Genomic DNA, 19,833 nt, shown 5'->3' with positions numbered 1-19,833 from the left:
GACACTGAAGATATCTGATAGCATAACATTTTTAATTGTCTTCAGGAAAAGTGACAATTAAAATGGTCAGGCTCAAGTCCCAAACGGCAGCAATCTATTGTCACAAAGTCAGATACAGACTTCTTCAGGAACCAAATAATTTAAACCAAACAGAAGCCTTAATCCAAATGTGTGTGTGTGTGTGTGTGTGTGTGTGTGTGTGTGTGTATATATATATATATATATATATATATCAGAGCAATTTCTCAATTTCCCACACAGTATAGGTTGCAAAGAAAATGACATTCAACAGTCTACCCTCCGATGGAAAACAACTCTCACCTGACATGCGATGTACTTCCCTGTGGTGGCAGTGGGGGACGAGATTGCTGTGTAAGGAGGACAAACGGATCTGCAGCTTGAATGGACCACCCTGGTGATTTGGTGCACGATGCTCCTGCAAGGGTCCAGGAAGCACAGGAGAGAAGATCCAAAATGAAAAAACAGAATAAACTGCTTTTAAAAAAAGAAGCCCATCTTAGGGGCCTAAGCACTGAAATATGAAGTTTAAGAACATCGGATTTTGCAATTTGTTTTACGACCATTACACAGACACCAGCCAGCTCAAAAAGCAGATCTGGTTTCATTCCCTAAGGCTCAGAGGGAAGCCAATACACAGAAAGGTCATCCCTTCAGTCGAATTAGAAGCAGGGTCTCCCCAGTTGAGCCATCCACTGTCACTGTTTTCTTCAACGATTCTAGACAAACATCTGATAAACACATGCTGATACCCACGAGGACTATCAGGTGGAAATGAACATGGACTAAATAGTAATCGAGCCAAAGCCTAATTTTAACGTGGTATATATTATCTGTCAACAGGCAACTTGAGGAAGGATCATGGAAGAACTTAGCTGGTAGTATACGAGTCCAGTGGGTTACAGAAAAGTAGAAGATGCAGAAGAGTATTTTAACATGTGCACACGTCCTCACTAGACTTTCCACCCCAAATCACTTAATGACTGAATGTATGTCTATGTCATTTTCACTTTGCCACAATGCCTCACACACAGTCAGGTAAAAATCACCCACTGTATGATGCAAGAGTGAAGGGTGTGAATGGATGGATGAGAGAAGAAACGGATGCTCCATATACCTTTCCCTCAGGGAGCTTGGTGCCTGTAGTAGTTTGGGGGAAGTAAAGACCTATGCGTAAAAATGGAAGAAGTTGAGGGCTTGATCTACTAACATACAATTTATCCCTACCCATTAAAATTATATTTTTAAACATTGGTGATACCCAATTATCCACATTAGAGACAAAGAACCAGTAGCCCAGCTTGATAAAATAATCCCCAAACTAGGAAACCCTGAGCTGATTTACAGTCTTTGATTGCTGGAGCTGATCCGCACATTTGTTTAGGCTGATTTTAAATTTAGTTTGGGTTTCCTAAGCTCACGCCAGGGAACAGTAGGAAGGAGAAGGCCCAGAATTACACTGGGTGTCAGAAAGAAACTATTCTGGAGCTATGAATTTGATCTCTAATGTGAATAATCTGTAAACAGGTAAGTGAGCCAATTATCCTTGGGTACATGGCAACACATCTCAGTAGTCATGATTATTTTCATCCATACACACTCGCTATTTTTAAGAGCACAGCCCAGCTGGAAAGGAAAATAACTTCTATTTCTTTCCAGCACTTTTCAAAGCAATGAATAGTAGCCAAGGTATTCTTCCTTCTAACTAATCCATTCACCAAGCATTTATTTAAGCATCTATTGTATGCCTGGGACTGCCATGCAAAAGAACTTTTGTAGTCTGTGGCTTCACCATGTGAAATCTGTGTATAAAGAAGGAGGAAAAGTTGATGTCGACTCTAGTGTCCTTTAAATCCTTGGAAGCCACTGTCCCTCCACCAAGAAGTCTGTGGAATTACAAACAGTGGCCAAGTCAAACAGAAGTTCACAAAACTCTCTTGAATCTTAGTGCTTCCTGAAAGCAGAGAGGGAAGTCTGGATTTTACCTGGTAACATCTAAAACGTGCTTCAAAAGACTTTGGTAATCATTTTGCAACAAGCTGTAGGTGCCGTGGATTTGCAGGGAGTGGGGAGTGCTGGGTGAGCTCACAGTTGGGAGAGAATGTTTGCTCATCTATCGACGTGTGTGCACACAATTCTATTTACCTATCACCTGGCAGATAAGATTTTATAGAGTCCAAATTACAGTCCCCTCCCATTCTGCTGAAATGCAGAGAACAGTCAAATGTGATGCAAATGCCGTAAAATATTAATTTACTCTCACATTGGTACACCTGCTTATTTCAAAAGGATCTGTGTTGCTACAGGAGTTGGGGTAACACAGAGAGCTGATGTAACTTGTTATAGTCCATCAGAGGGAAGAAACAGGAATAAACACAGGGTGAATTCGTTGCCAAATCACACCAACAGTATACAAGAAACAGTAACCTAGAGGATGTTTTATATGATGATATGCAATAAAAGTGGAATATTTACTATTGCAAAAGCACAGTGGAGCACAAAATACAACACTATTCATAGTGGAAGATGACCAAGAAAGGTGGCCCCAATAATACAGACAGGGTGGGCTATACAGACCAGGAGAGAATGTGGGAGACAGGGCCCAAGCTAAGGGCACAATAAAGGTAACTTTGTTTTACACAGTGTCAGAAATGCACATTCTCTTTGAAGGTCAGAAGCATAGGAGCTTAGAGGTTTAGAGGCTATGGAAATTGTCACTCAAAATTTCTGCTTCCTAACTCCCTCCATAAACAGCACCTTTGACAAAGGAGTTCATCTCAGCTTACACCCAGTCAGGGGGATCCCTGCCCTGTGCAGTCACAAACTCTGATTACACTACAATGAGTATTCTGAAGAGGAGTTTTTAGGTAGGATACAATTTTTGCTTATATTATGGCAATTAGCGATGTTTTTATTACTTCACAAATGGTACGCATTAAAAGTGATAGAAAAATCAATGAAACATTTCTGTTAACAACAAATATATCCAATAAAATATAATGCTCGTTGCTTTTTTGTTTGTAATCGTTTGAAACATGTTTTAGTACATGTGGGGTAGTGGTAATATGCAGTACAAATATTTATAGTACATCAGTCTGAAAGATTCAGATTAATGAGGATTATTAAATATATTGCTAACTGATAAAGACCAAATAGAATTATATAATATGAATAGAATTATCAAAGAAGGAAAAAATTAAAAGTTTCTACAAAAACATATGGTTTACCTTACACAATATTCTTTTCCTTCTGTAAATTTTAAGCATTGATATTTTTAAAAACCTCAATCCAATTACAGCTTTCAGCCAACATTTTAAAAAATTATAAAACTAGCACCCTATATATTCATAATTATATTATAGCTTTTTAAAGAAAATTCAAGAATAAATTTATTCCATTAAACTAAATTAAATGAAACTAAAATGTGAACAGGGTCCTTGATGACTCGAAGAGTCATATCTTAAAAACAAAAGAAGTGTGACACGTAAGCCCCAGAACAGAAATCACTACTTCTCTTGGCATTTCTACAACTTACTGTTTTCAATGCATTTTTTAAAATAAGGAGGGACTGATTCTGACTTACCTTGGAAGTATGACCAGAATGAAATCTTCATTCTGGTCATACTTCGAAGTATTTTAGCTACACTGATCTAAATGTTTCACAGAAGCCAAACTATTACATCACTTTGAAAATGTAAAGCAATGCGCATCAAATAATCTCTCTTTCCCTAAAAAAGATAGTCTGTCTTGCTGCACTGTGTTGCTTTACCTAAGCAGACAGTTAAGCTTTTCAGAGTCTAAACTACATTTTCTTTCAGATAACTATGGCTTAAGGAATTCACAACCACTCCTGCATTCACCTACTTCCATGAGTCTCAGGGTTTTAGTAAAACACAGTTATTGACTAACATCTAATGGGAAACAAAGTGAGCCGGGTGTTAACAATGTGTTAGTCATCAGAAACTGTCATTCAAGGTATGTGCAGAAGCAAAATCCACTTGACATTTCAGAATGGAAAAGAAAGAAAGAAAGAAAGAAAGAAAGAAAGAAAGAAAGAAAGAAAGAAAGAAAGAAAGAAAGAAAGAAAGGCAGGCACCACATTACTCAGAAAGAATGTGAGTCCTTGAACTCTATAATGACAACAGAAACAGGAGCCATAGAAATGTTTACTAATTTTTTAATAATCTCTTAAAGCTGGCCTTTCCCAGGACTCCCAGACAACTTAAGGTATGTTGAAACTTATGGCTATCCTCAGACATTTGACATATAACCTACGAGCTAAAGAGATTTTCTTTAATTTTTCTCTAAAAGGCAATTTAGAGGCCTGAAGCCTAGTGACAACATTTCTAAAAAACTGGTACTTCTGTTTACCAAACCCCTTTAAAACGAAATCTAGAGAGAAAAAAAAAATATGGTCTTACCCAGTTCTCAATCTAAAGCAAACATTTCTCATATTTTTTAGCATGAATTTGTTTGTGTACTGAAAAACGACAAGTACACGTTTTATGGCAAGTAGAGCAATTTTCTGCATGCTGCGAAATAGAATCCAGGACCTCTAAGGCATAGTGTAACACTTAAACTGTGCCTTATTTTATATCCTCACTTCTCCTGTATTTACCTCCCAGAAATAATAGCTTATTTTAACCACAGCAGAGCTTCATCTCACCAGTCATAGTGAATTTACCAACCACGTAAACTCACTAACCGGTAGAAACTCATAAACCCCCTGTGAGGAGAGTTGAGTAGCTCTCAGTCCTGGGAGAAGGGCGGGAGGGTATGATTTACCACTTTAGCTAGGCAGCCATAAAACTGTAAATGGACTAGCAGGGTCACCACTAAATCATCATACTATTATTTTCAATTATTGTTTCTTTCAAATATTACGGTTATTAAAATATTCCTCCTTATTTGGGCTGCCTGAACAGCACAGAGCTTCAACAACTAATGCCACTTTTCTTTTTTTTTCCCATATTATTATTTTTCTTGGTTTAGCAGTCTTTAAAAGGGGGTGACCTAATGCAAATACCAGAATTCTGCTCATTAAATTATATCCAAAAATAGAGTGCAAGTTGTTTATGTGTAAAAGCACCACACATTATCAGTCAACCGGCTGTAGGCTTCTATTGTCTTTCTCTCAACTGAGAAAATAATTATTTTTAAATTACTATTAAGGTTCACAGCCAACAAATCCAAAGGAAGAATGAATACATTCAGCCTGCCTGCTTACTGTCAGTACCACTTTTTTAATAATGGCTATAAAATTTTAAGATGTAACAAGAGGGATATACTTATTCCAAATAAGTTACATCCCCCAAATAAAACCTTTAGAAAGCCAGCCAGCATTATAGGCATCTGGGTTCCAAAGGATGGGTATTCTTCACACTTGAAAGGGTTAAGGGCCTGGAAGGCCCAAGGCACTAGACTGCAAAAGAAATGTTGCTTTAGTAAGCTCTGAAAGGTTTCTAACAAGTACCAAATACTTGTTGATCTGTTCACAATAAACACCAGCAGGATTGTCAGGCTCCTTTCACTGTCTGGGGAGATGCATTTACATACTGTACCCAGTAAGAACAGCTTGTTGGTATCCTTTATAAAAGTTGAGTAGAAGCCTCATTCAGTGTCTGCCCTCCGAATGACTGAAAGAAGATGCAATTGAAATAGTGAAGTCTCTCATCTGGCTTGGGCAGCATAAATGCTGTGCATAAAACACTTGGAGTAGTTCAGGCAAACCCACCTGAATGGACAAGGAACACTGTCTGTTGCCATGGCAGCCTGATCTAATTACATGAGTGATCAGGGCTGGAGTAGGTGCAGGGAAAACCTACACCACTGACACCTACCTGCATGATGAGAAAGGCAGGCAGGAGGTTCAGGGGAGCCCTTCAACCTCTGCTTTATGTGGAAGGTGGCATTCAAGCCCATTTATTTGCAGAGCTGCTAAAATATTGACTGATGCATGCACAGTTAGAGGACAATCAGAGGAGATTAAATGCCACTGCATTAGCAGTAATGTGCAATCCCTTTCCAAGAGTTCATGTGTTGGATTTTCTCTTCCACCTCTCCCTTGGCTTCCCCAGGCATAGCTTCATTCCAAAAACAAAACAACAACAACAACAACAACAAAAACCTTAGGTATAAAACTCCCTTTACCCTCAAATAAACCAGAGGGTGGGTTTAACAGGATCTTCTAAGAACTGCAAGTCCTTTCAGAAACCCAAACACAAGTGACTTAGCTAACATTGTTGAAAAAGTAACCCATTCTGCCTAAAAATAACCAGCAAGTAACTACCCACTGCTGTGTGCAATATTTAACGATGATGTTTAAATATTAAGAACAGACTGCATTATAAAACACAAATGTCATTGAGATGTGACTACTAGATTGCCAAGGGAGAACTTATTTGCATACACACATTCCCATGCATGCACGACAGGATGTGAACGGAGAATGCCACTCTAAGGCATTAGTTTTTATTCTGTGGGTGTAATAGGGTCTTCTAATTTTGCTAATTGTATCCTGTGGATCTCTCAGGGAAGCTAAGAATCTCTCCGGGGACAGAACCAGTTTGGAGGAGTCCCTACTGCACAACATACGGTAAACAAAATAAAAATAGCTTGCCGTTCTTGTTAGCCACATCGCGCATTATATAACCGGCTTCCGACTGGCTTTTTTCCCCCTCCGCCCTTACTACTCTTCAGTAATTTCCCAATCTTCCCAAGTATTTATATTACCCTCTTATCTGTAGGATTATATACCGAGAAAGCAAAACAAAACAGAGCAGCCACGGGATCGAACCGAACCCCACGGTCTTAGAAACTGATTTTCTGTTTTGTTTTGTTGTTTTCTGGCAGTCTTGATCCCCACCCTCCTTCCACCCCCCATTAAGGTTCTTGCTCAACCATCCTAGAAAACCTGAATTGTTTCATGCTTCCAGTCAGCCCCCTACATGGTCTGCAATAAAATGAAAGCACAAGCCACGGAGTTTAAGAAGGCGGCCTGAGGGCTGGGGGGCTACAGAGGAGATCCAGGCGCTGCACTGTCCAAGTGGCCACCAAGGGACCCCTCCACGTCGCGATGGCCCTCGCCCCCCGCCCCGGCGCGCGCACACACACACACGCGCGCACACACACGCGCACTCACTCACACACTCACGCCGCGCTCAGACACCGCCTCACCTCTCGCTCCGCCCGTCCGGCCCGGGTCCCTGCCCGCTGCGGGACCGGCCTGCGCGCTCGGCTGGAACCACGTAGGAGGCGGCGGCGGCCGCGGCCGCCGCGGGAGTGGCGGAGTCTCCGGCTGGCCCGGAGAGAAGGAGCAGCGGGGCTTCAGGGCGCATCCCAATCCCCGCAGCGCCTCCTCCTCCGCCGCCGCCTCCTCCTTCCCCTCCTCCTGGCTTCATTCACCCTTCCAGTCGCCGCGCAGCCGTTCACTCCCGGTGAGGGCAGCGCCTGCCGCGGCTCCTCTGCTCCTGCCTCAGGCGCTGGCGGGGGCGCCGGCCCGGGCTGGGGCGCTCGCGGGCTCCCAGCTCCGGGCGGCGGCGGCGGCTGCACATGATCAGGAAGCGGCCGCACCAACAGGGCGGCGGTGGCGGCGGCAGCCAGGGCCGCCACTGCCCCTCCTGCCGCGCTCGGGCACCCGCACACCCCTTCCCCCGCGCGGCTGCCCCTCTGTGTCCCAAGCCTGGCATCACCGAGCGCAAAGTCCCGGTCGGATTGCCGGCTCAGTCCCCTCCGCTGCCGAAAACCCGGGGAGGCCGGCCTCCGCGCAAAGACCCCGGCCCGGGGCGCCGGGGCCAGGTGACCACCCGCAGGGAAGTCCAGCCCTCCCCGAGTCCCAGTGGCTCTCACCACCGGGGAGGGGGAACGCGAAAGGGACAGCGCGACCCCCGGCCGCCGCCGCCTCCCCCTGCGCCACCGGGAGGGAGGAGGACATGGCTCTCGGCGCTCGCGGCCGGACCGGCAGCCGCCGGAGCGGGGCGCCGCCGCTGCTCTCCTGTCCGCGCCCCCCGCCCGGGCGCGCCCCCTCGCCCGACGGGCGCCCACCCGGGCCTTGGCAGCCCCCGTGCTGGCCGTCCCTGCTCCCAGAGTGGGGCATCGGCCCAGGAAGCTGGAGCCGGGGACTGTTGTATGTACACACACACACACACACACACACACACACAACACGACGCGTCGGTTTCCTTCGCTCCTCTTCCAGCTGTTTTCCGTGCAGCCGACTGGGATTTGGGGTTTGTTTGCTGGTTGTTGCTTTTGCCCCTCTCGGGAGAGCGGGGTGGGGGGTGATTTTAATCTAAATAAGGGGAGAGGGGGAGGGGTAGAGAAAGAATCAGAGGAGGAAAAAAAAATAGCCACTTACTGTAAAGTGTAAATAGATCTGGGGTTGCGTGGGGAAGGGGGGACAGAGGGAGAGAAACAATGTCTTGCGGCTGCTGTCGCTCTGGCGGCTGCTCCACGGGGCTTGTTTTGGATCCCCCTGCAGTGAAACAGGTCCTGTACGGCTCCGCCACTGTAGTAGAAATGATGTCTGCGGTATACTCTGCTCTCTCCTCCTCCTCCTCCCCCTCCTCCCGCTCCCCTCCCCTCCCTCCTCCCTGCGCCCGCCCTCCCTCCCTCGCGCTCTCTCGCGCTCGCTCGCTCGCTCCAGTATGTAAATGTGTAATAGAAGCCAAATATGGAGCAGTTGGCTGCCGCCGCCGCAGCTCAAGGATCCGACTTCATGGGGGGGGGGGGCACCCTCTGGCAGGCGGCCCGGCGAGCCGCACAGAGCACGGCGAGCGCACGGCGCGGCGGCCGGCCCGCGCCCTTAACCCTTCGCTGCGCGCGGCCCCGGGAGGCGGAACCCGGGGAGGCCGGCGCCTGTTCCAGAGCCGCTGGGGAGCCGGGAGCGGGAGGGGAGACCCTACCCGAGGAGACGCTCCTTCCAGGTTTGAGAAAGGGGCGGGGAGCTGGGGAGATGAGGTAATTTGAGCGGTGACCGGTGCTCACGCGCCTCCCAGGTCCCTGCACCTAGTTGGAGGGGACCGAGTGACAGCACCGGGTGCAACTCAGGCAAACTGGGGGACTCCCCCAATGGGTGTCAGCCTTCAGCTCCGAGCCAGTGAAATACCCAAGGGGGAGGGGAAGACGGCTAATTCTAATCCCCACGCGTCCTCGCTCCCCGGCGTTCTCAGAAGCGTCTCAGCGGGCTTACTCTGATCGTCAGCTGGAAGTTAACCCTCAAACCGGCGTGGCTTCGGCTTTGGGGAATCCAGACCTCGGGTCCGCGGTGATTGCTTTAGAGTGCAACTCGGGAAACTTTTAAGGGTCCCCCCACCCCCGAGTGCACACGCATCCTCACCTCTCCTGCCTGTGAAAGCTGGTGACCTCCCGGCTCTCCTTCTTTCTTTCTGCAGGTCGGAAAATCTGCTTTGGGCATTGAACTACTGGGCTTGACGACTCGCGCGCTCCTCTCGCAGCTAATTCGGGATCATTAATTTAATCCGAAGTGAGGTAACCGGTGTAAGAGATAGAGAAAGTAAACCGAGCATTAAATGGCAGTTTTCGTGAATCCACGCAGAACTTCTCTGGCCTCAACTGCTAAACGTGGTCCTTAACTCCCCCACCACCCCGCCCCCTGTGTCAGTCCAACCGCCTAGGCATGAGCTGCGATATTCTTTGGAATGCACCTTGCCAACAGGTGTGGCACCTGGAGGAAAAGAGGACACGTCCCTACTAGGGTCGTTCAGTGTGGCATTCTCTTTGCTGCAGATAGTTCTGGAAGGCCAGTAGGTGTCAGGGCAGCATTTGACCTCCTTCAGGTGCTTAGAACCAAGTGTCTAGAAACCTGATCCCTCCGTTTCTCTCGGGAAGCCGCCACTATTGACTGTAAGCTGTATTGGAGAGACCTTTTGGCTGAGTCTGCTTATGACCTAACAGTTAGTCACCAACTGAAGCAGGATACAGAATCAGTAAGAGAAATGTGTCAGCTTTTAAACAACTCTGTAGTGTTATGAGCCAACGCGCTTCAGAAATAAAAATAAGCCTACTAACGAGGAAGGTGTAGAACCCCGGAAATGTTGCTTCTCACATTTTGGAACGCCATGCACATATACATGGCTACTTAAATAGAACTACTACTGCTCGCTCTCCCTCGTTTCTACAACTTTCTTTTTTAATTTTTTTTAAAAAAATCACTGATTGTTAGGTTTAAACCTCGGGTTGTGCTAAAATGACATTGTTGGTCTCATTACAGCCTCTAGTGGACGGTTAACATCAGTTTCCTGTAAAGGCTCTGCCTGGTTTTGTTTTCGTTGACTTGCTTTATCAAGGTGAAGGTTAATAGTTCAAAACAAAACCGGGTAATACACCACCCCACCCCCTGCTTGGGCTTTGCCACTTCTGAAAGGAATAGAAGCTTGTTGACTCAGCATAGAAGAGGTATGGGTTGTGCGGCAGGTATTATTATTATTATTATTGCCGGCCTGTGAATAAACAGAGCTTCTGCTATTCGTTTGAGTTTCAGACAGCTTTCGTTAAAAAAAAAAAAAAACCCAAATTCATCTAAAATATTTTTATAACAGAAAATATTGGTTGCCATGTTTTTGGCTTCTCTGAGATGTTTTTATTCCAACTTATAATCTGCAAACTGTCCAATCCACCTCCACTCTATTTTTAGACATCTTACATTTAAAGAATTTTCAGGGGAATAAAAGCTAATATTGTAATTATTACCTTGGCACACGCAGTTAATTTATGTTATTTTAACAACCTTAAACATATTAAAACACATAATTCAGATTAGAGTTAGTCAATTAATTTAAATGTTCCCTCAAGGAAGCTAAATATGTATATTACCCAAACAGTAACAACAATTAATAAGAATTATGACATTTGCTTTCTTAGCCATTAAGATTAAAGCCATAAACTGTCATTAAAATCTATAACTATTTCTTACTGTGAGAAGAAAGATTATCTTACCATGTAGTAAGACAGTCTTCTCAGAAACCTGACCTTAAGTACATACTAGGATAAACCAGCCTTTCAAAGGAAAGGAAATTGGGGGATGAGGTCTTTGGGGCCTTCCTCCTCCCTGTGTTTTGGATGGCTTAAACAACATGGAAAATAATTTTAATCCCTTTTATCTATTTTGTGAATATCTACTTTTGAAGGTTTAAAAGGGGCCAACAAGTATGTATTAGAATATATTATTTTATGTTACACACTTACTTTTTAACAGGCAGTACTCAGATTAGCAGCCGGGGCACCAATATCTGAAATATTTTTTAGATTTTCAGAATTAAGGATTCCCCCCCCCCCCCAACCCAGGCCTGTGAAATCAGAATCTACCTTTCAGCTAGCCTCCCAAGGGACTTCTGCAGAAGAACATTGGCCTATACTACAGGGCTATGTCTAGATTAATTTGGCCATAGATGCATAACTAACTTCTTCTGTTTTTCCCCTTTTTTATTAATTAATTTTTAAAATTAAGTTTTCTTATTTAAAAAAAAAATCACATTAGTCAAATCATTGCAACCTCAGTCTCAATCAACTGGGGATGAAAGAAAAAAAAAATGTACTGAACAGGTTCATACTTTTTGTTTTCCTTGTCATTAATCCCTGAATAAGACAGTGTAACTAACCATTATTACATTGCATTGACATTGTGTCCGGTATTATAAATAATCCAGAGATGATCTGTAGTCACAGAAGGACATGCTAAGGTTGCATATAAATACTGTGTGGTTTTATATAAGAGACTTGAACATCCCAGAATTCAGGAATTGAAGAGGGGTCCTGGAACCCATCCTCCCAGGCAAGGGATGACTATATATGCTTTGTAGAAATAGGACGGTATTCCAAAAGGGCCCTGATTCATGCACATATACACATCATCATTGCCAAAAGAAACTGCCAAGTAGCTTGCTGGGGTCTTGAATAGGAACTTTTTTTTTTTTTTTTTCACAGCAGCAGAGGGAGCACAAGAGTTCTCAATGAAACCAGGCCCTTTTCAAATTGCTACAGATTTTAAATTGTAGTGTATGTTTTCATGGAAGGTAGCATGTTATGTAGTTCAAAACAAAGCAAAATAAAACAAAACAAACAAGCAAATTCAAATAGCTTACCAGTTTATAACAACTAAATAATCGAACCAGATTGTAAGTTAAATAAAATAAAGATATTAAGAGTTTTAGGCTTGAATTCTTAAAAGGACCTCAAAAGTCATGTTTAGAAAAGATACCTTAGCTTTTCTCTAGTCGAAAATAAAAAATAAGGCAACTCTAAGAAAAGTGTATCTGGAAATGGAGTCAGTACCCCCCAACACTGCATTAGATAAATTAAACAGAAGCCAATCTTGGGGGTGAAAGTTTGTGCACTTTTCACAAACTTTAGGGCATTTGTTCTTAATGCTTACAGTGGTGAGAATTTATGTTTCAATTGTATTTATGTAGCATTTTACACTTTTTACAGCTCTTCCTTATTGTATCTTTAAAACTTCATGGAGGTAGAGAAGACACATATTACAATCCAGGCCTCAAAAAAAGTATGGGTTCAGGTTCTGCTTTCCTAACATGGAGTCACTGAGTTGTTCCAATAATCCCAAGGTGTTTGCAAGTGGAGGGAATCATAAAGGGTAAAGATTCCCTAACATGCTTCATCTTTTTACCATTGACAAAGCATATTAGGGGATCTTTAGCCTCTAACATGCTTTAAAAGTTCCTATATAGTGGATATTTAATAAGTATTTCAATGAGATTAAGAATAGAAATGATGTCTTAAATTGCTTTTTATGTATTTATCATTCCTTTTTCATCAGTTACTTGTTGCATATCAACAGTAAGTAGGCCTGAGATCACAACATTCAATAAGATATCTTAATTTTCAAGGAGTACAAAGAACAAAAGAAATCTAACTTTTAAAAAAAAAATGTTATTTTTTTCCCATGGTGAAACACAAAAATCACAGTTGATTGATCCATTGCTTTTCCGGATCGGATCAAACAGAGTTCCAAATATGAGAATTAAACACTAGCATCATCAAAAATTTGGGAGGCAGCAGGCAATGGTCTAACTCTTGAGCAAGATTTGACTTACAAGCTAATGCTAACATTTCAAATTTGTAAGACAAACAAAATGCAAAGATAAAAATGTGCATTTTTATCAAATGCCCCCTCTATAAAAAAAATCACATAAATTACAGTGGCAAACATTTATTTTATTTATTTTTATCATTTAAAAGTTGTTAAAAAGAATTTCCTCCCACACTTTGGGATCCATTTGCCAAGTTTCTGCCTGGAGCAATTTGTTATGGCTGTGTAATAAATCCCGGAAAGTTTGGATTTTTAGTGGAAAGACTGGCAGAACTTTCAGTCTTCTATTAGAAGGAGGGTGTAATCTAATGTGTGTCATTTAAAAACCTGAGCAAACCATAGTGTGCTTGCAAAACAAATACTCTTTCCTTAGAATTGCACTTCCAAATAAACCTAGGGAGACCAGAAAAGTAAAACAAACTAAAAAGAAAAGTGAAAACCATTCACATAATAGACTCTGAGCTCAGCTGGCCACACCCAGGCTCAAGTCCCTGGGCTCCACACACATCCAGGCTCAGTACTGTCTCATGCATGTTTCTGAATCATCTTTCTTGACCCTCAACCAAACTGTAGAAGAAGGGCTTCCTGGTCATAAAAATGACATCACCAATAGTCAAGAGTGGAAAGAAAGTCTTTGCATTCCAACATCTGCCAACAGCTTATTATGATTTAACAGTACACACATTCAGCTATTTCAGACAACACCCTGTCAGCAATGTAAAACAGAAACAGGTAGTTCAGTCTACATCTGCACCGTCCAATGTGGCCCTTGAACACCTGAAATATGGTTAGTCCAAATTGAGATGCACTGTAAATATGAAATATGCCTCAAATTTTAAAGACTTGGAGAGACACACGGACACATATGTATACATACCATAATATCTCAATTTTTATATTGACTGTTGAAATGAAACTATTCAGCATATGTTAGAATTAATAAAACAGATTGTTAAAATTCATCTTACCTGTTTCTTTGAACTTTTATGAATGTGGCTCCTATAAAATTTAACATCATGCATACGGAATAATTGTGTTTTTTTTTTCTTTTCACAGTGCTGGGGATCAAATTGGTAGAATATTTGCCTCATGGATGCTAGGCAAATACTCTACCACTGAGCTATACCATGAGTCCCTGTATATATTTCTTTTCTTATGTTTTTATTGGTGCATTATAATTATGCATAATATGAGATTCATTGTGACATAGTTGTACATGTACATAATTTGATCAATCTCATCCCATTCTTCTGCTTTACTGGTTTCCCTTCTGTTATTATTTTTTTAATCAGTGCCTTATAATTATATGTAAAAGTGGAATTCATTGTGGTATGTTCATGTATAATTCTAACGGACAGCACTCGTATAGATAATGGGTCTGAGGAGACACAGGAATTAGCTCTAAATATCCATAGTTGAAGACCTTAGAATCCTATCATGGCTCTCTTCAGTAGCGCATAGATAACTTAGTTATTTTTCTATTTTCCTGTGCACCAATACCCTGTGTAATGTGGTGGTTATCTCCCCTTCTAACAATCACTGAAAGTGCACTGTGGGTAAATGCACAATCTATCCACTGGGGGATGGGGCATGGGGGATGGGCCCATAAAAATAGAACAAAAATTTGTGAAGCTCATCTGTGGCTCAGTCTTTATGAGAGGGCTCAGGTACTTTGAACCCCTGGGAGGCAGATGCAAAATCTATCTGTTTTAGGAAGCCCAAGCATTGTAGCATTATAGCTGGCTTGGCTGCTTGTGGCTAAATGGTTTGGGGCTGATACCTTTTAGTGACAGATGGTTTTGGACATTGATAATGAAAATTATATAATTCGCTGCTTAACTGGAAAATGCATCCAGGCCATTAAAAGGAAATCTATTTTATTTTCCCTTTTTTTAAAAAAATGTATAATTTATTTAGTACAATGGGATTCTTTGAAAGGAAATGAGTTGATTTTTTACCATTATTTATTTTGCAAGCAAGATCTAGATAAATTTTCATCATGCATCTCTAACCAAGATTGAATATCAGGCTGGGGCCTATAAAATATCATAATTTATGACCTTAATCATCTAAGGAATACAGTTCTTCCTACACAAAAACCAACCACACTTTAAGCTTTAGAATGGGAGAATTGAACTTTGCTACTGGCCGGGAGCATTTGGAAATCTATATAAAGCATTTCATTAACAACTTGGCATTTTGTTTCCTCAAAAGAAATACATTTCGTAAATTAAAATCAAAGCCAAAAGCCACCATTGTTTGAACTTAAGGTAGTGGTGGTTGATGGGTTGTATGCACTAAGCGTGGGGCGCCTCCAAGAGAGAATCATGGGCAACAACAGAATACAGAAATAAACACTAAATCTTCATTCAAGGCGGGAAGCAACGTTCTACATGGTTCTAACTTCATGACGTGGAAATAGAGGGCTGTAAGCTCTCTTTGCTACTTTATTTTTCTTAAGTAAATATTAGCCAGGAGAAGCTGATCCAAATGAAGGTCAGAGTTTAAGAACATCATTTTACAAGGAATTTACTAAGTTTGCCCCAAAGAGGAAGAGTTGGAGAAAAATGTCTGGGTAAACTTTGCTTTTTTGACATGAATAACTAGAGTTCCCAGGAAGGTGCCCATGTTAGGATTCCAGGGCGGAGCCACAGGCAGTCTGGTATTTGCAGAACCTTCCCATCAGGTCTCCACAAAGTTTAACTGCAGGGAGGATTGGGAAGCTCTCACGGCTGAGGACCAAAGATACCAAAGATACTGATTTTGCTTTGCGTTTGCAGCACAGACATGAAACACTAGCTACTGCCACAGATGCCTTCTGCCAGAGCAGAATAATGGCACTCACACTTAAACTGTAAATGACAAACGACCCCTTTTTAAGTACAAAATGAATGCACAGAATGGAAGACCCTGTCAGCTAGAATGCCAGTAAATCAAGTAGAAGAAGACAAATCACTCCCTCACACCACTCCAGCCAAATTTTTATTCTGCTAACTGTACTGTCACGGGAGAGTTTTCCTTCTTGGTCAGATATTAAGAGAAATTAGTACACTGTCATTGTAATAAATACACAAGGCATGGGTGTGTGGACTCTGACAGGCAATCAGATCAAGCGATCTGTTTCCCACCCCTACCCCAGCTCTGGCTTAAAAGCTGGAGCTTAAATACCAATAGTAGGAGCATGTGACCCCATGACTCCCAGGGCTAGCTTTTCCTGCAGTCAATTTCATAACTGCATGGCTCCGCCCCGCCGCTCAGCACTTCCTTTCTCCTCTGCTACCCTCTCCCCCACCCCAGCAATGAATCACCATGCCTTTAAAGAGACTGAGATGACCCAGCCTGAACTCTGCTGGCATCCTGTAGGTTCTTATGCCAAAAAAAGGGAGTTGCTGCCCTGTGACAGAAGCCTGGCCAGATCCTGGTGCAGGCTCAGAGGCAACAGGCTTGGGTGCTTCTCGGGGGCAGATCAGCAAGGAGTTAATTTTCCTAGATCATGGTGATGATTCAGAATTGCATATCTCAGTTCATGATCAGGTTTTTAAGAACCCAGTTTGGCCCTTTGTGCAGAAAGGAATATATCAGAGAAAAAAATGTTGGCAGATCTCCGTAGGCAATCAGGGCAGAGGAATTTATACCACATTCAGCCCTTTGATTTCTCCAGAACTGGCCGAGGGTGGGGTTTCCATATTTGTGCTTTGGCAAATGTGTCCAATAATTAACTCCTAGAGTGATTGGGCGCTTATTTGTGCACTTATTAAACCAGAGACATTTTTGCCCCTTCGTTTTCTAATAGGACATCTGAGCCATGCAGATTCAGTGCAAAGTGTGGGCCTTAAAGACTTGATGCCCTCCTTAAAGAGGTAAAGGGTGTTTCCTCCCCACCGCTCCCCCGGGCTTTGCATGTCCTTCTTTCTCTACACTTGGAAAGCCCTGTATTTTTCTTCTCTCCCTCACTCAGTCTTCACATGGAGATTTTACCCTCAGACTTTAGACCCGGCTCAGGCACCAACACTTCTGTGAAGTCTTTCTTGATGATCACAAGAGTCTGTGGTTCTGCCCAATGTGTGAGTCAGAGAAGTGCTATTTTCTTATTCTTTTTATTTATACAATATTTTTTTAAAACCTCTCACTGAAAAAGAAAAAACTGAGGGCCATAAGCACAGATGGAGGGCTGGGGATGTGGCTCAAGCGGTAGCGCGCTCGCCTGGCATGTGTGCGGCCGGGTTCGATCCTCAGCACCACAGACCAACAAAGATGTTGTGTCCGCCAAGAACTGAAAAATAAATATTAAAAATTCTCTCACTCTCTCTCCTCTCTCACTCTCTCTTTAAAAAAAAAAAAATAAGCACAGATGGAGAGAGTCTCCTGAGTGAGCATCTCTTATCTGAATACTTCCCGTTACTCCCAAACCCATTCAACCTTGGCTTACAATGCCAGCAGGCGAGTTGAATTGAGTCTGCCAAGGAGGTGCATGGAAGTCCTATCCCCAGTGTTTGGGAGCGCGACTTTATTTGGGAGTGTTGGTTTTTGTAGATCTAACTTTATTAAGAGAGATCTTCTTGTTTTCAGGTGGATCCTAAATCTAGTATGTCTTTGTAAGGAGACACCAAAACAGAGGAGGCACAGGCAAGGGGCCACGTGAAGCTACTGTAGTTACACGGCCAACAGATACCAGAAGCTGAGAGAGGCAGGAAGACTTCCCTGGGTCCTTCAGAGAGAGAGAGAGAGAGACCCTAATGACACCTCAATTTCAGACTTCTGACCTCCAGAACAGGGCGAGAGTAAATTTCTTTTTGTTTAAGTCACCCTGTTTGTGAACATTTGTTATAGTGGCCCTAGAAAATGAAAATACTCCCCTCATGAGATCCATGATTATAGATCTGCTGCAATTCTTCTTTCTTTTCTACTTACCTAGGGACCCCTACCTCTCCGCTCTTTGGATACGCATAGGTCATCTGTTCTGAGTGTGGATTTGGTCTTGCCCCCATGACAATATCAAGAAACAAAAGACCCACTGGAATAGGAGAGCTATGTGGGGAGTTCTAGAGTTGCCTCCCCATCATTCCACAAACAACGGCTGGCTCAGGCCCCAGACACAGAGGCTACTAGAAGAGGTCTGAGAGAGCTCAAGTATGCTTCTGCACCAGCAGCAGGCCAGGCCTCAGCTCAAAGGTCTCCGGTGGGCCTCTGCAGCTCCCTCTGCTGGGCACCAGGATGCACAGCAGCTCTCCCCCTCAGAAGCCCTGTGGCAGTGTGTGGAGTCAAGGGGAAGAGGCTGTTTGGCGCCCGGTGAGTGCAACAAAGAAACTGTCTGCCTTTAAAAAAAATCATATATATGTATATATATAAATTTATTATATATAATAAAATTATATATATGTTCATTTGAGCAGATCTCGTGCATTCAGGATAGAGGAATTTAAATGACATTCCTCCCTTTGATTTCTCCAAATCTGGCCAAGGGCGGGGTTTCACCTTTGAGCTCAGGAAAACCAGGGTCTTGTCTGATTCTTGTGTTTCAAAAAACAACTTCAAGCTCGCTAGTCTCAGAGGTTCTCCCCAGCGGGCAGAAGGCGGCCTTCCACTCAAGCCCAGAATCCCCACGGATCCCTTCTGTTGGAGTCTCCATGAGGCGCCCCCCAGAGCTTTCCCATACACATCTCATGAAGAGCAACTCTGTCCTTCCAAGTGTTCAGGCCAAAACTCCTTGGGGCCGTCACGACTCCTCTCCCTCAGACCCCACATCCAGTCTGCCCAACAATCCAGTTGGTTCCGTCTTTAAAGTACATCTGGGTTCTGGCCGTTTCTTACCACCATCCTCTGTAGGGATTGTTGCCATGACCTCTTAAACTGCCTCTCTGTGGTCACCCTCACCAGCTTACACCACAGTCTATTGTATGCATCAAGTGATGGACAGCCCTGCTCAGAACCTTCCCCCGGGTTGTACTTGCAGTTGAGTCAAAGCCCTTCTCTGGTCCACCGGGCCTCACACGGCCAGCACACCGTCCAGCCTTCGGAACTCTTTGGTGCTCCCACAAATTGTACCCTCTGACTTTGCTGATCCACCTTGCCCTGCTCATTTATTCCAGAAATGTATTACCTTGTAATATTCAATGCCATGTACCTTTTTTGTGGTTGGTTGTTTCTTGTCAGGAAGGATTTTTGTCAGCATCAATCATCTAGGAAAGTTCTTAGCACATGATAAGACACTCGCTAACTAGCCATTGACTATGAAATGAATCAATGAAAGAATCAAGTAATATTTTTCCAGGGCCTACTATGTGCAAAGCCTGATCGGCCTGCACACAATGATCAACTCACTAGAAGCTGATTCAAAGCAAATCCACCTTGTCTAAGCCTTGACACATATCCTATTCACTTGTTCTTTGACCCAATCATATTGGATATGACTCCTAAAGCTAAGAATGAGTGAGGTCCCCCATCAAGGCTCAAATTTATAAGGGCCTTTTTAAAAAGCAAAATTCAAAACCAGAATCCAACACACTATATGAGGCTCACAGTAAGTTTTGAGAAAAACCAAAAGTAGCTCAACTTTAGTTTCTAATAATGATAGTTTGTAACAGCTACTACTCACCAAGCCCTGATTCTGTGCCCTGCATTGTGGTACAAGATTTGCAGCTGTCATTTCACCACTTTGCAGTGGGGTAACCCAACAGTACAGGGAGGTAGCAGTCATGATCCCCGTTTCTTAGTGGATGAAATCAAGACTTGTAGTGAAGAGCCCTGCT

The 19,833-nt window shown here is 43.2% G+C and overlaps 1 protein-coding gene and 1 long non-coding RNA gene across 11 annotated transcripts in view; one reads left to right on the top strand and one right to left on the bottom strand.

Annotated features, from left to right (window-relative positions):
• The window catches only part of ATXN1 (ataxin 1), a 385,115-nt gene extending 376,570 nt beyond the window's left edge, over nt 1-8,545 (bottom strand). For 4 of the 10 annotated variants that reach the window (XM_081294749.1, XM_081294754.1, XM_081294744.1 and 1 more), the window contains exons 1-2: nt 8,375-8,526; nt 322-436 (exon numbers count right to left, since the gene is read on the bottom strand). The gene's annotated coding sequence lies outside the window, so the exon portion shown is untranslated. Of the gene's footprint in view, nt 1-321; nt 437-7,194; nt 7,388-8,374 lie in introns of those variants that run through there. The other 6 variants (XM_081294745.1, XM_081294753.1, XM_081294746.1 and 3 more) reach the window with 4 other exon arrangements.
• A 179-nt stretch (nt 8,546-8,724) lies between these two features.
• LOC308649226 lies at nt 8,725-18,468 on the top strand. The gene is made up of 4 exons (XR_014022041.1): nt 8,725-8,942; nt 9,411-9,507; nt 17,654-17,859; nt 18,000-18,468. It is a non-coding gene; the product is annotated as an uncharacterized lncRNA (long non-coding RNA).
• The last annotated feature ends 1,365 nt before the right edge of the window (nt 18,469-19,833 follow it).

This window comes from Spermophilus citellus (assembly GCF_964194105.1).
Source record: "Spermophilus citellus genome assembly, chromosome: 5".
In the NCBI taxonomy this organism is placed as follows: Eukaryota; Metazoa; Chordata; class Mammalia; order Rodentia; family Sciuridae; genus Spermophilus; species Spermophilus citellus.
The sequence above is the reverse complement of the archived record's forward strand: the minus strand, read 5'-3'. Positions and strand labels throughout refer to the sequence as shown.